The sequence below is a fragment of the Miniopterus schreibersii genome (assembly GCF_964146895.1).
Source record: "Miniopterus schreibersii genome assembly, chromosome: 12".
Taxonomy (NCBI): Eukaryota; Metazoa; Chordata; class Mammalia; order Chiroptera; family Miniopteridae; genus Miniopterus; species Miniopterus schreibersii.
The window spans coordinates 12,916,129-12,928,400 of NC_138112.1; the positions used below are offsets into that span (position 1 = coordinate 12,916,129).

At 39.6% G+C, this 12,272-nt stretch overlaps 1 pseudogene across 1 annotated transcript; it reads left to right on the top strand.

The window, feature by feature from the left end:
• Positions 1-9,961: 9,961 nt before the first annotated feature.
• On the top strand, positions 9,962-10,474 carry LOC308564701 (ferritin light chain pseudogene; annotated as a pseudogene). Its single transcript has one exon. The product of its transcript is annotated as a ferritin light chain pseudogene (transcript).
• The last annotated feature ends 1,798 nt before the right edge of the window (positions 10,475-12,272 follow it).

The following is a 12,272-nucleotide window of genomic DNA, read 5'->3' on the forward strand; positions in this document are numbered from 1 at the left end:
CAGCTACCATATAAATTGACAGTTATGAAAACACCAATTACTTTCTTCCTGTGATTTTGAGTGTTAAGAAAGCGTTTGCCATGAAATGACAATCTTAAGACTTACTCAGATTATGAAGTATGACCTTCAATAACTTTACCGCTTTTATTTCTTGAGGGAAACATTTTTAATAATGAATGTAAAAATAGATGAAATGTGGCTGAGAAAAACAGAAGAGATTGAGATGAAATTTGAATAGCTGAGATCCCAAGGCCCGTTTCTCCCCCTGCATTTTGTTACCTCCGGCTGAACTGCTGTGTAAGACCCAGGCTGGCAAAATTGGCAAGCTACTAATCAGTGTCCTTTAGGAATCTAGAGATAAGCAAAATTACTCTATGTGGAAACTGAGTCACATCATCGTGGTGGGTTGTGCCTACTCGGGAAGTCAGGTTAGGTTCAAATAGAAAAAAAGGTTCATGGAGAGAAAGACTTTCTGATTTTTTTTAAGAGTTGGTTGAACAAGTTCTTCCTTATTTGAAAAAAAATCTTCCTGAGAGTTTTGCCTTGGAAAAACTCTGAAGTTTTATAACAGCTGCCTGTAACTACATTATAACATTGGTGATCAAGTGACAAAACTGTCTCATTACGCTTTTAAAATGTACCGATTAAGTGCATTCCAGAAATAATACATATCATTCTTTGTTTCAAAAGCAACCTACCTGAATTCTGACTCTTCGACTGTGAGTAGCCATTTTACAAAACCAAAGGGTCTCATATCCCCAACAGTACTTTAGATTAAAAAAAAAAAAACATACAAAAAAAATAAAAACTTGCCTGCTCATTTCAATGCATAAGACAAACAGCCAATGCATTTCCATCAAACATTCCAGCACTATATAACAATAAATAGGATTCCCAATGCACTTAAATAAAAATACGTAGTCGTAACATGCTGGGCCTCCTTTCGCTTCCTCTGCATGGGGTAGGTTCTACTTAACCAGATACATGAATCATTTTAATGTTTTGTCCAATTCATTTGCTGTAATCTCACGGGTCAAAATTTTTGGTTTGGTTTGCAATGTAAATAATATTGTATATCTGCTATTTTGCTATCAGATTATACTTTGTAAATCATTTCTTTTAAAAAATCTGGTGTCATAAACTTAAATTACAACGTCATCAAACAATACTAGGTAAATATACTAATATATCTGTAGGGCATGGTTAAATTACACATATTTTGAAATGTCAAGCTATTTTTTGTTTTTTAAAAGATGAATGCATCTCTTAAGCCTGTACCATTAATTTAAAAAAACAGTTTCACTTGGTGTTTCATATTCTATTTTAAAGTTTTCTTTATTTAGTAGTACAGGTTTAGAGAAGTGATAAAATATGCCTCATTTCACTAGAATTTTAAGAATATTAGTACATGTAAAAGTATGCAAGCACTTATAGGATTATAAGTACCTACTGTATCTTCTTTGCTTTTCATGTTACACTACTTTTTACTTACCTGATTATGTTTATTTGTAATTATGCTAAATCATGCACAATGTAAATAGCATGTTTCATTATGCAAAATGTCTTTGTATTTACACACCGCAGAACAAGGTAAATTTGTATATGAAAAATGAGTGGTGAAAACCTGGGTTTCTTATAAAACAAAGTAGAAATGTCAGTTGTGTGTTATATTTACACAGTCCATTACAAAATTATCTGTTTAAGCCATGCATTTATTTACTGTATACATTCAAACTGTCACGTAAAATATTTAAATCAATAAATGATTCCGAAAAGGACGAGTCTGTAGATTCTTTTTAGCATATTTTTTCACACCATGAATGACAATGACGAAGAGTATGAATCAACGGTAAACGCAAGAGTGGGAAACAAACAAATGAATGAGTGGAGTATTCTCAATGCATTATTACAGCCGATGAGGAGGAGGATAGTTCTGACACAATGTTAGGCAGGGCCAATGTGGAATTATTTTTCTAATACGAAGTATCTCCTTAATTCCCTTACAAAACCCAACAACACAGGTCACAGTTTCTGTAGTTTTCTGAGTATATATCACACAGAAAAGGCGTGAGTTACCTGTCTTATGGTCAGAGAGTTACTTCCAGGAAAAGACAGATGAAGAAAAGGGATCATTTTACCGTCATTATTAAATGTCAATTGAATGCCCACTGGATGCCTGCAAGTGCCCATCCAGCAGTTAAATTAGATGTAGTACATTCTTGCGAGGAGAAGACCATTGAAATCTAAGGTTCCTATATTCCAGCAGTGTATATTTACAAAATTTATTCATCAGAGTTATTTTCTTGATCATCTCCCCGATAACAACTTGGTCTCAACCATACAGAAGGTTCTCTCCTAGATCAAGTTGTTTTTCTTGCCTTATTGCTTTGTCTCCATGATTGTCTCTTGATTTATTGGCAGCTGAGGGAGGGAAGGCTGCACTCTGAATTGGATCTGTGCCAAAGGACCAAGTCTCTCTGTCACACCAAGAAGTCTTCATGGATCTCAGTTGCTCACTTCAGTCTTGTCTTTTAGTTACTTTTTAAGTCCTATCTTCTTTTTTTGAAGTACAGAAGTCATTAACATTCTCCAAATTTTGTGTGCCCACCACCCAGATCTGTCTTAAGCTCAGCTCCTTCTCTTAATACCTTACCGATACAGCAAGAAGCCAACACGCACTAGTGTTTGGCTCCCACAGCGACTTCCTCTAGAGGTGCAGACTCTGAGGGCAGGTGATCTGCCTTCCAAGTTATCCAAGGTCAACAGCTTTACCAAGTGTTTCTCCACCACCAAGTATTTACCCTCCTATTTTCAGCCTCACAAACCCTCAACTTGCCTCTAAGGTTTTATAATCTGCACAGTGGTAAGGAGAGAATAGGCTGCATTTACCAAAAAAAAAAAAAAAATCCAAACAGATAAAGACCTCATGCAATCAATGTATATTTCTCACCACATATCAGAACAGAAATATTCCGAGTTGGAGTAAATCTGCTTCATGCTATTCCTAAGGACCAGGTCTGATGGTGGCTCTGCCTAGTAGAATTTTATAGGCCAGGTATGGTTATTATACCAGCTACTAGGTTATCTTGCTTTAATGCTCATGGGCGGAGACATTTTAAACAAATCAGTGATTAGTATCTGCAAACAAATCCCTCAAATAAAGTATCTCTACAAAGTTCCCAGATTCCTGTCGAGCGAGCTCTACTAATGAGGAAGGGACTCCATTGCAAAGTGTCATCACCGCCATGATCAAATAGAATTGAAGGTGACATAAACTCCTCAGGAGATGAAGCCCATCCCATGTATGTGCCAGGCATGTGAGAAGGGGCTAACCATCTTATGGACTAGAAAAGCTGGCATACACGAAGTGCCAAAGGAAGGGTTCCTACCTTAAATTAAATAGAATTTCAATGGCCAGCACCTCTAATCATCCCAGTACTGAACACATTAAGCACGGTTTTGGATTTTCAGTTTGGGACTTCGATCCTAAGACATTTTCCATTATGAAGAGTCAATGTGCATAAGATCTCAACATTCAAAGTACAGAAGTTACACGGAAGCACGTCACGAAATTTTGATCTGAATTTGCGCCTTTTAATTGAAGGTTATGATTACAGAACCATAGGTGTCAGGAAGTAAGTGCGAGTTGTTATTGTTTAAGTGTGTGACATTTGAAATCATGCCAATCGGAAACTCATCCCAGTATGTGATTTATTAGCTAAGAAGCTATCAGAAAATGCACCTACTCCATTTGACCAGTGTGCTTCTTTCATCTCTCTTGCTAAACGCCAGCATGGGGAGACTGGCCTGAGTCTCTTTTTAAGGCAAGAGGAGGCTCTTTGAGAAGTTATCAATTACTTTATTTTACACTGTAATTTATCTGACGTTCTCACTTCAAAGAAGGTGATGACTTTATATTTTTAAATGTTATTTGATGATGGATCTATGACTACTAGGCCTTTGTCTCTCAGTAAAGTCACCTGTTCTGTTGTCAAATTACAAATGAATGGCAAGGAATCTGTTGAGCTTAAGTGAATTCCAAGCAAACTTCTGTATCATCAGTAGTGCTTCAGGTGGCCTCAGTGTCAGGATTCCTCATGAAGTTTGTTGTTGCAAGACTCCACCAATTACATTCCTTCCAAAGGCTATACAACACTGGCTGTCTTTCAATTACAGTCTCCAAGATTTATTTATGTGGCACTTTCTGTGCAATTGAACGTGTTGGTTAGTAGGAAGTAACTGGGAGTACATTCATCCTAACGCAGTTGCAGCCGGTGCTCCTACCTACTCTACCACATGGGTATTTGGATCTACCGCTTAATCAAAATTTAACTATATTGTATTATTCTACACATCACATCACTATGTTCTTGACTCTAATATATTACTGCATTTCTGCTGGATGAAGGCTAAATGTCTCCTTCCTCAATTGCATTAAATATGCTACAGAGTGTCCTAGCTAAGCTTGAGGAAAAATTGGATGAGTGAACTCAGCCGTCCATTTGCATGAGTTGATTTTTTTTTTCAGAAATGTATTCATATGTTAAAGAGAAGCAGGAGATGTAGGTAGGCTCCAAGGGGACAGACTGATGAAAATTGGAAAATGACAAAACAATACGATATCTGGTCCCCAGCCTGGTCCCGGAAAATAAGAGCTCTTACAGGAAGAAATTGAAAAAGCCAAAACTAAAGGAGCTGCTCTGCTGGGACCCATGTGATACCGGGACCACAAGAACTGCTACCTCACAGCCCAGATGATGAATGTCACATTTTACCTCTAAAGGCCTGTTTAAACTTAGAGGATTTAAATTTAAAATGTCACCGAGTTTGTCGAGTTGAAGCCACATCAGGTAAATCTGTGGCATAATGCAATGTAACACAGAGCGTGTGTTTGCTGTCACCAAATCCTGAAGCGTCTGCTCTAGGACCTTCTCTGCCCATCAAAGGCATCTTAGCCCTTGCCTTGTGGATATTGCATGTGCAGGTATCTCTCACCTAGACAAGCGCTTCACAAGCACTGGTCCTAGCTGAGCACTTGCCTGTCATAGCTTTTCTTTGTTCATAAAAGAAAGACAATTTTTCATGAAATCAAACCGATTCAATGTGAAAAACCGTTTTTCATTTGGAGATTAGCAGAAAACCTAATTGAGCCGTCTTGAGGGGTGTTGCTGACGGTTGGTGTGTTTTTTCTCTTTTTTTTATAGTTTGTACTTTTTAAGAATCCTTGCCCCTGGCCCTGACCTACCCGGAGAATGTTGACTGACCCCTCAGAATGGCCACTCGTATCTCTTCCTTTATGCAGTTTCCCTGTCTGTTCCCCAGGATCCTTTACTGCCACTGGGAGGTCCTGTCCGAGTCAAGTTACGCCAACCTCAGGAAAGTAAAAGAGAATAGGACCATTATTCATTAATAACCAATAATTAAAAAGCAAGTTCTTCTTTTTAGACTGGTAGACTAGCCAGCATACTCCACTCACTGTTTGGGGGTTTTTTGTTTGCTTTTTAAGGTAAGGGGCTACATTGGCTTGTGAAACTAAGAACTGGGGCTTCAGGTGCGGTAAACACAAACTATTTACCTGTGATTCCACCCTCCTCTGCGTATGGGCCTGGTCCTCACACTGGCCTCCCTCATGGACACAGAGTGGCTTTGGTAGTACTCTTGTTCAGTCACTGAAGAGGAGAAGTCTTTCTCTTTTCCTTTCGATAATGTTCTGTGTCAATATAAAGCCTGAAACAAGTCTAAAGTAGTGACTCTGACCTGAGGGGTGCTGTGCTCTCAGTGTGCTTTAGACCCACCGTGGTTTAAAGAGGAAGCAAATTATACTGTTAGCTTATGGCAATAAGGGCCATCTGTGTGGCTTTTCACTAGCTATTATCCAATGGGGGAGGGATGGAGTAGATTCAAAATGATGCAAAATATTTCAGGATTATTTAATCTCCTCATAGGCCACCTAGAATATGCAACCTATTTTACACACTTGGTGTCCCAGTGCAGCCAATTCAACATACATACGGTTCCCAGCTTACACTGATTTGACTCAATGATTTTTTTTTTTACCTTAAAATGGTGCAAAAGTGATGCATTCAGTCGAAATAGTGCTTTGAATTTTGAATTTTGATCTTGTCTCCAGCTAGCAATATGTGGTCAGATAGTCTCTTGTGATGCTGGGCAGCGGGAGGGCGATGATTGTGCCCAACCTAGGCTAACGTAAGTGTTCTGAGCACATTTAAAGTAGGCTAGGCTAAGCTCTGATATTTGATATGTTAGGTGCATTAAATGCATTTTGACTTATTATATTTTCCATTTACCATGGGTTCACTGGGACGTAACCCCAGCGTAAGTCCAGGAGCACCTGTATTAAAGATATTTGCATTTTCAAAGTAGGAATCGATTGCAATACGATTGCAATAGGGAAATGTTGCGTAGAGGCTGACATTTCAGGATGAAGGATAGTTTCTGATGTCTTTTAAATCACATCATGTAGGTAGCCTTCTGTTCTGTGCATGCATAAAGTCAGCTCCCTGAGCAGACGAAATGTAAGGTGAGGTTTAACATCACTGCAAAATTATACACTGCATTAAGGGCAGGAACTTTGGGATAGAACCTACCACGGAAAGAGATATTAAAATCTTAATTTAAACAGGCTTTTTTTTTTTTCCAAGTTTCTCTCTCTTCCCTCTTTTTGCTCCCCATCTGCCACCTGGTAGGAGCCCTGCATGCTCTCTCTGGGAGGAAGTTCATGGTCAATGGGAATACTGTGCTTGTGGGAACTGAGCTGTCCCCATATGGCCAGAAGGCTGATTTTTCTCCTTCAGGATCACAGGTGAAGCACTTCATTATCAAGATGCATCATTAAGATACTGTAACTGAGCATCTTAGTGCTAATGTGAGAGAGTGAGAAGTGATTTAAATACCTGCTACTGACTGAGTAACACTTGTAAATGTAGAAGGAGCTTTTTAGCAAATTCAGGGGGAAGGAAATCTTCCAAGACACTGTGCTGTTCCCCCTGGATATGTGCAATTAATCAACACTCACAGGTAGGAAAGAGTTAAATGGCCCCCACCTCAAGACCAGATGACTCAGACCCACTGCACATAATCACAGCGGCCCCACAAGCAGGTTTCCAGCAGAAGCAACAAATCACCCCAAACTTGCCCATTTTCGCACATTTTTATATTCGGGAAGGATTTCTTGGTATAAGTCTAATTTTTTCCATTTAAGTAAATTCTCTTTCAAAGTTTCCCAAGTGTAGAAGGGCGATGGTTATTAGTAAATCCAGGATATATTCTAGGTCACATTTTATATTCTTTATTTTGCTTAGTCTTCATAGCAACCTTACCAGATGAGCATAATTGTCTGCCATTAAAAACAACAACAACACAACAACACAGAGGAGGAATAACATTTCTAAAATAGCCTGGTAGAGTTTAGAGCTAACCATCAAATTCAGTGCCCTTCCCTGGATGCCTCCAGTGCTTACGGATTGACATGGCCTTTCACTTTCTTCTTAAATTCAGCTCCAATTTTCTTCATCTTATATTACAGAGCCTACAGTCCAACACTTAAATGATAGGTGTTAATTTTTTATCATCTTTCTCCACGCTTTTCATATTCATTCATTCATTCATCAAATATTTACTGAGCATAAGCTTTGTGCCTGGAACCGGGCCGGCTTCTGTGACCATCATGAAAAAGCAAAATATACGTTTCGTTCAGTGATGAAGCTGAATAAATTGTGGGAGAGACAAAGATGAATCAGAATTGAACAATAATGTGTAATTACAAATTGCGGGACAATATGACGTGCCAAGCTTACAGAGTACTGTGATAGCAGATAGTAGGAATGAAGAAACACATCATTGAGCATGGAGCTCTTGTGCTGAGATCTGAAGGGCGAGGGGGAATCCTACAAAAATTAGTAGGTGAAGACCTCTATCTCCAGCACTGTGGTAGAAGACAAAACCTGAAAATGCCCTTATAAAGAAGAGCTCGAAATGAAGGCCACAATAGACAGCTTAATGAAGAGAGTAAGAGGGACTGGAAGCCGTAGTAAAGGAAGCAGGTGCGGGCCCTGCAGAAGCCCGGCGATGGGGTGGGAGAGGGAGGAAGGAGGTGGTAAAGCCAGGAGGCGCTCACTGAACAAGGTGCTTTAACACCCAATGGCTTGGGACGAGAGGTGCACAGGGAAGTGGGTCCCTCATAAAGCCAGAGCTCACAGGGAGCTGCGCTGTTCTAAAATGGTGGGCTAGCGAAAAACAACAAAAAACACTCACCTTCTGCTCGAAGATTTTGCGGAGGAAGTTTTTCTGTCTCGGTATTGCTCAGGTGGGCCAAAAATAATAGCTTCTCCTAAGAATTGATAACCACAGACTATAATTTTTAAAATTATACTACTATAAAAAGTTTCCTGCACTGCTTCGTGGGTGAGATCCTTTGGGTGCGTATTAAAAACAATGCAGAACATATCTGGACTGACCCTACCTCAGCCCAGGATAAAGGAATGCATGAGCATAGAGCTATAAATAAAAATAACCAAAGTCACAGGGCAAAAGTGCAATAAAAAACATGGTAGTCACTTAATTCAAAACAATAAAGAAAAAGAAACAGAAAATGCTGGGCAAAGGAAAACACAAAATGTTGCTAGAAATAAATCCAACTGTATCTGTAATTATAATAAAGGAAAATGAATTTAAAGGTCAAGTTCAAAGAAGAGATTGTCAGACTGTGGGAAAAGGTTTATCTGTATGTTATTTATACAAAATGTGTTTATAATATAAAAATATGGAAAGATGGAAGTAAAAGTGCCCCTGACAGTCTCCCAGATCTGTCTCTTGTTTTCACAGTGTTTGAATGGAACAGACCCTGGGTCGCCCCTTTCTCTAGCCTCCAACCACCAGGTAGAAAAATAGATATATTGAATAAATGCTACACCAAAAATTTAGCTATATTCATATTACAGAAAATAGATATTTAGACAAAGAGCATCACTAGATGTTGAAAAAGTCATTTTCATAATTATAAAATGCTCAGTTCACCTTAAGATAGTAAAATTGTAAACCTGCACTTAGTAAGAAAGGTTATATCTGTATACATGTATATATACATAATTAAATATATATAATAGGTAATATATATGCCAATAAAATTGACAGAACTAAGAGGTAAAATAGGAAAATCAACAATCAGAGTAAAATATATTTTTAGACACTTCACTCAATAATTGATGGATCGAACAGATAAAAGATCCATATGGATGTGGAACATTTGAACAACACATTTAACAACATGTTTAGTACACTTTACCTAATTGCTGCAGAATGCTTTACTCTTCAAGGACACAAAATAGGGTTGAAATTGTAATACCCTGGGCCATCACACATGTCTTAACAAATTTCAAAGGATTACCATCTCTCAGTTTTAAATATTAGTTAAATTCCCTCATGTTTTGTCTTTTGACCCCAAAATCATTACATTTCATGATTTTAAAACTAAAGCTTTTCAACTGATCCTTATAACATTCACATAGAAAAATTAAATCAAACCTCTAGCTCATATCATAACCAACACACATCCCAGATGGTCTAAAAATTTAAATATACAAGGCAAAACTATAAAACTTTTAGAGAAAAATAGAGAATAAAATCTTTGTGATCTTAGGTCAGGGAAGGATTTCTTAACAAGACACAAAAAGTATAAACATGAAGAAAAATGCTGGTGCATTTATTTACATGAAATTCTGTTCATTTTCAGAACCACAGAGGGCAGTGCCCCTGACAGTCCCCCAGATCTGTCTCTTGTTTTCACAGTGTTTGAATGGAACAGACCCTGGGTCGCCCCTTTATCTAGCCTTCGACCACCATCCTACCTCTTTTCATGACCTTCAGAACCATCTCAGACATCCTCCACCTCTGAGACCAGCCAAAACCTTTTTTAAGCTTACCTTCTTATTGGCAAGCAACCATGATCTCCCAAATTCATCAGAATTATTCCACTGAGGTGGAAGCCACTGTCAACCACTTGGTCAACCTGCACCTGCGGGCTTCCTACACCTACCTCTCTCTGGGCTTCTATTTCCACCGACGATGTGGCTCTGAAGAGTATGGACCACTTCTTCCAAGAGTTGGCCAAGCAGAAGTGTGAGGACACCAAACATCTCTTGAGGATGCAAAACCAGCACAGTGGCTGCATTCATTTCCAGGACCTGCTGAAGCCTCCCCAAGACGAGTGGGGGTAAAACTCAGGACACCATGGAACAGAGAAGAACCTGAACCAGGCCCTTTGAACCTACATGCCCTGGATTCTACCCATACAGGCCCTCACCTCTGTGCCTTCCTGGAAAACCAGTTCCTAAATGAGGAGGTGAAACTCATCAAGAAGATGGGCGACCAACTCACTCACCTCTGCAGGTTGGCCGGCCCCCAGGCTGAGCTGCGTAAACATCTCTTTGAAAGGCTCATCTTCAAGCACAACTAGGAGTCTTTGAATCTCAGAGGCCTTTGAGAGGCTCCCCAACCTCCCCCTGGTGTTTGGCTTCTGCTTGAGCCTCTACCTGAAACCACTAGGCATCCTTTTGACCAGCTTGGAGCTCTCTCCCATACCTCAGACAAAATGGAAACAATAAAACTTTTTATAAAATAAGAAAAAAATTAAAAACACACAGAGAAAGTGGAAAAGAAAACTCACATTGGAGGAACATATTCACATCGTATATAATCAATGAAACATTTATACCTAGAATATAGTGAAGAACTCCTGCAAATAAGTGAAGCAATAGTAAAATACTTAATAGATCAATGAGTGAAAGGAAAAGAAATTTTGTAGAAGGGAGTACAATTGACCTAAATGCAGGAAGAATGTGAAATATCATGAACAATTAGAAGAGTGAAATCAAAACAACACTTTGATGCCATTTTCACCCTTTAAATGGGCAAAATTTAAAAGTAAAACAATAAGGAATTCCAAGATGTCTGTGGACAAGTGTGACATGATTTTCCTCATATGTGGAATCTAATGAACAAAATAAACTGATGAACAAAATAGATCCAGAGACATAGAAGCATAGAATAGACTGATGAATATCAGAGGGAAGGCAGGGGTGGGTGAAGAGAGATTAACCTAAGAACTTATATGCATATATGCATAACCCAGGGACACAGACAATAGTGTGGTGAAGGCTTGGGGGGTGGGGTGCAGGATGGATGGGATCAATGAGGGCAAAAGGGGGACATTTGTAAGACTTTCAACAATAAAGATAAATTTTTTAAAAATTGAGCTATCAACTATTAAAGTGTGTATACACTTCTGGGGGACACCTTGTAGATCAATAAAGAGACAATAGTTGGATGGGCCTATTAATCTTCGATCTGTTCTGTTTCTGTGCAGAACCCTGACTAATACAGTAAACCAGTCCCAGCTCTGTATGTAACCCAGACGTGCTTGGCTGCACTTCTGTTTGTGCAAGTGATTACATATAGGAAGGGGGCGTCGAGTTAACCGCGGGAACTTAAATAACTTCGGGCTGTTAAACATTCTATTTGATTAATATTTGTGCCATTAAAGAAGACAATAGACTCAGAGTGAGATACTATTTTCTATCACAACCATAGAATATTACATTTAAAGATGAATCAGGTTTGGCACTGAAGCACAGGAGTTGGAATGTACTCACAGGCAGAGTAAGAAAGGCTCTGGGCTTACTATGCGCCTGTTGTGTTCACAGAGATCTTTTGATAGCACGGCCTTTGCATGAAAACATTTTTAACAACAAAATCATCGAGGATGCACTAACTTGTTCACTTGTCAATTTGCTCTTCTGCAGGGAAAATGATCTATAATAAACGCTCGTTGCAACTATTACGTTCTCCCCAGAGCATTTCTCAGGTGTCTGAACGCTATTTCGGGAATAAGACACTGTCGTCAGTTCTCACCGAGCGCGCTCCCTGCTTCCCATTCCCTCTGCCGCCTGGTTAGAGGAAACACGAGTGTAGCCTGTGTTTAGGAACAACCCGCAACGGGGGGAAGAAGGCGGCGCTGGCTGGCGGTGGCTGGCGGCTGCCCACCGAGGCCCCTGGGCCTTTCTAGAGTGGGGGGCGCCAGGCCTGCGGGCGTTCGTTAGAGGGGCTCCGGTGCTGGCGGAGCTCTGGGAACCTGGGAAGGCGCAACTATCTGCACCTGCGAAGAGGGGCTGTGAGAACAACAAAAACATCTGTGTCCTTGTGAGAAATAATCATAGGGCTTTTACTTGCCAGTAAGTCATAAATAGAAGGCTGAC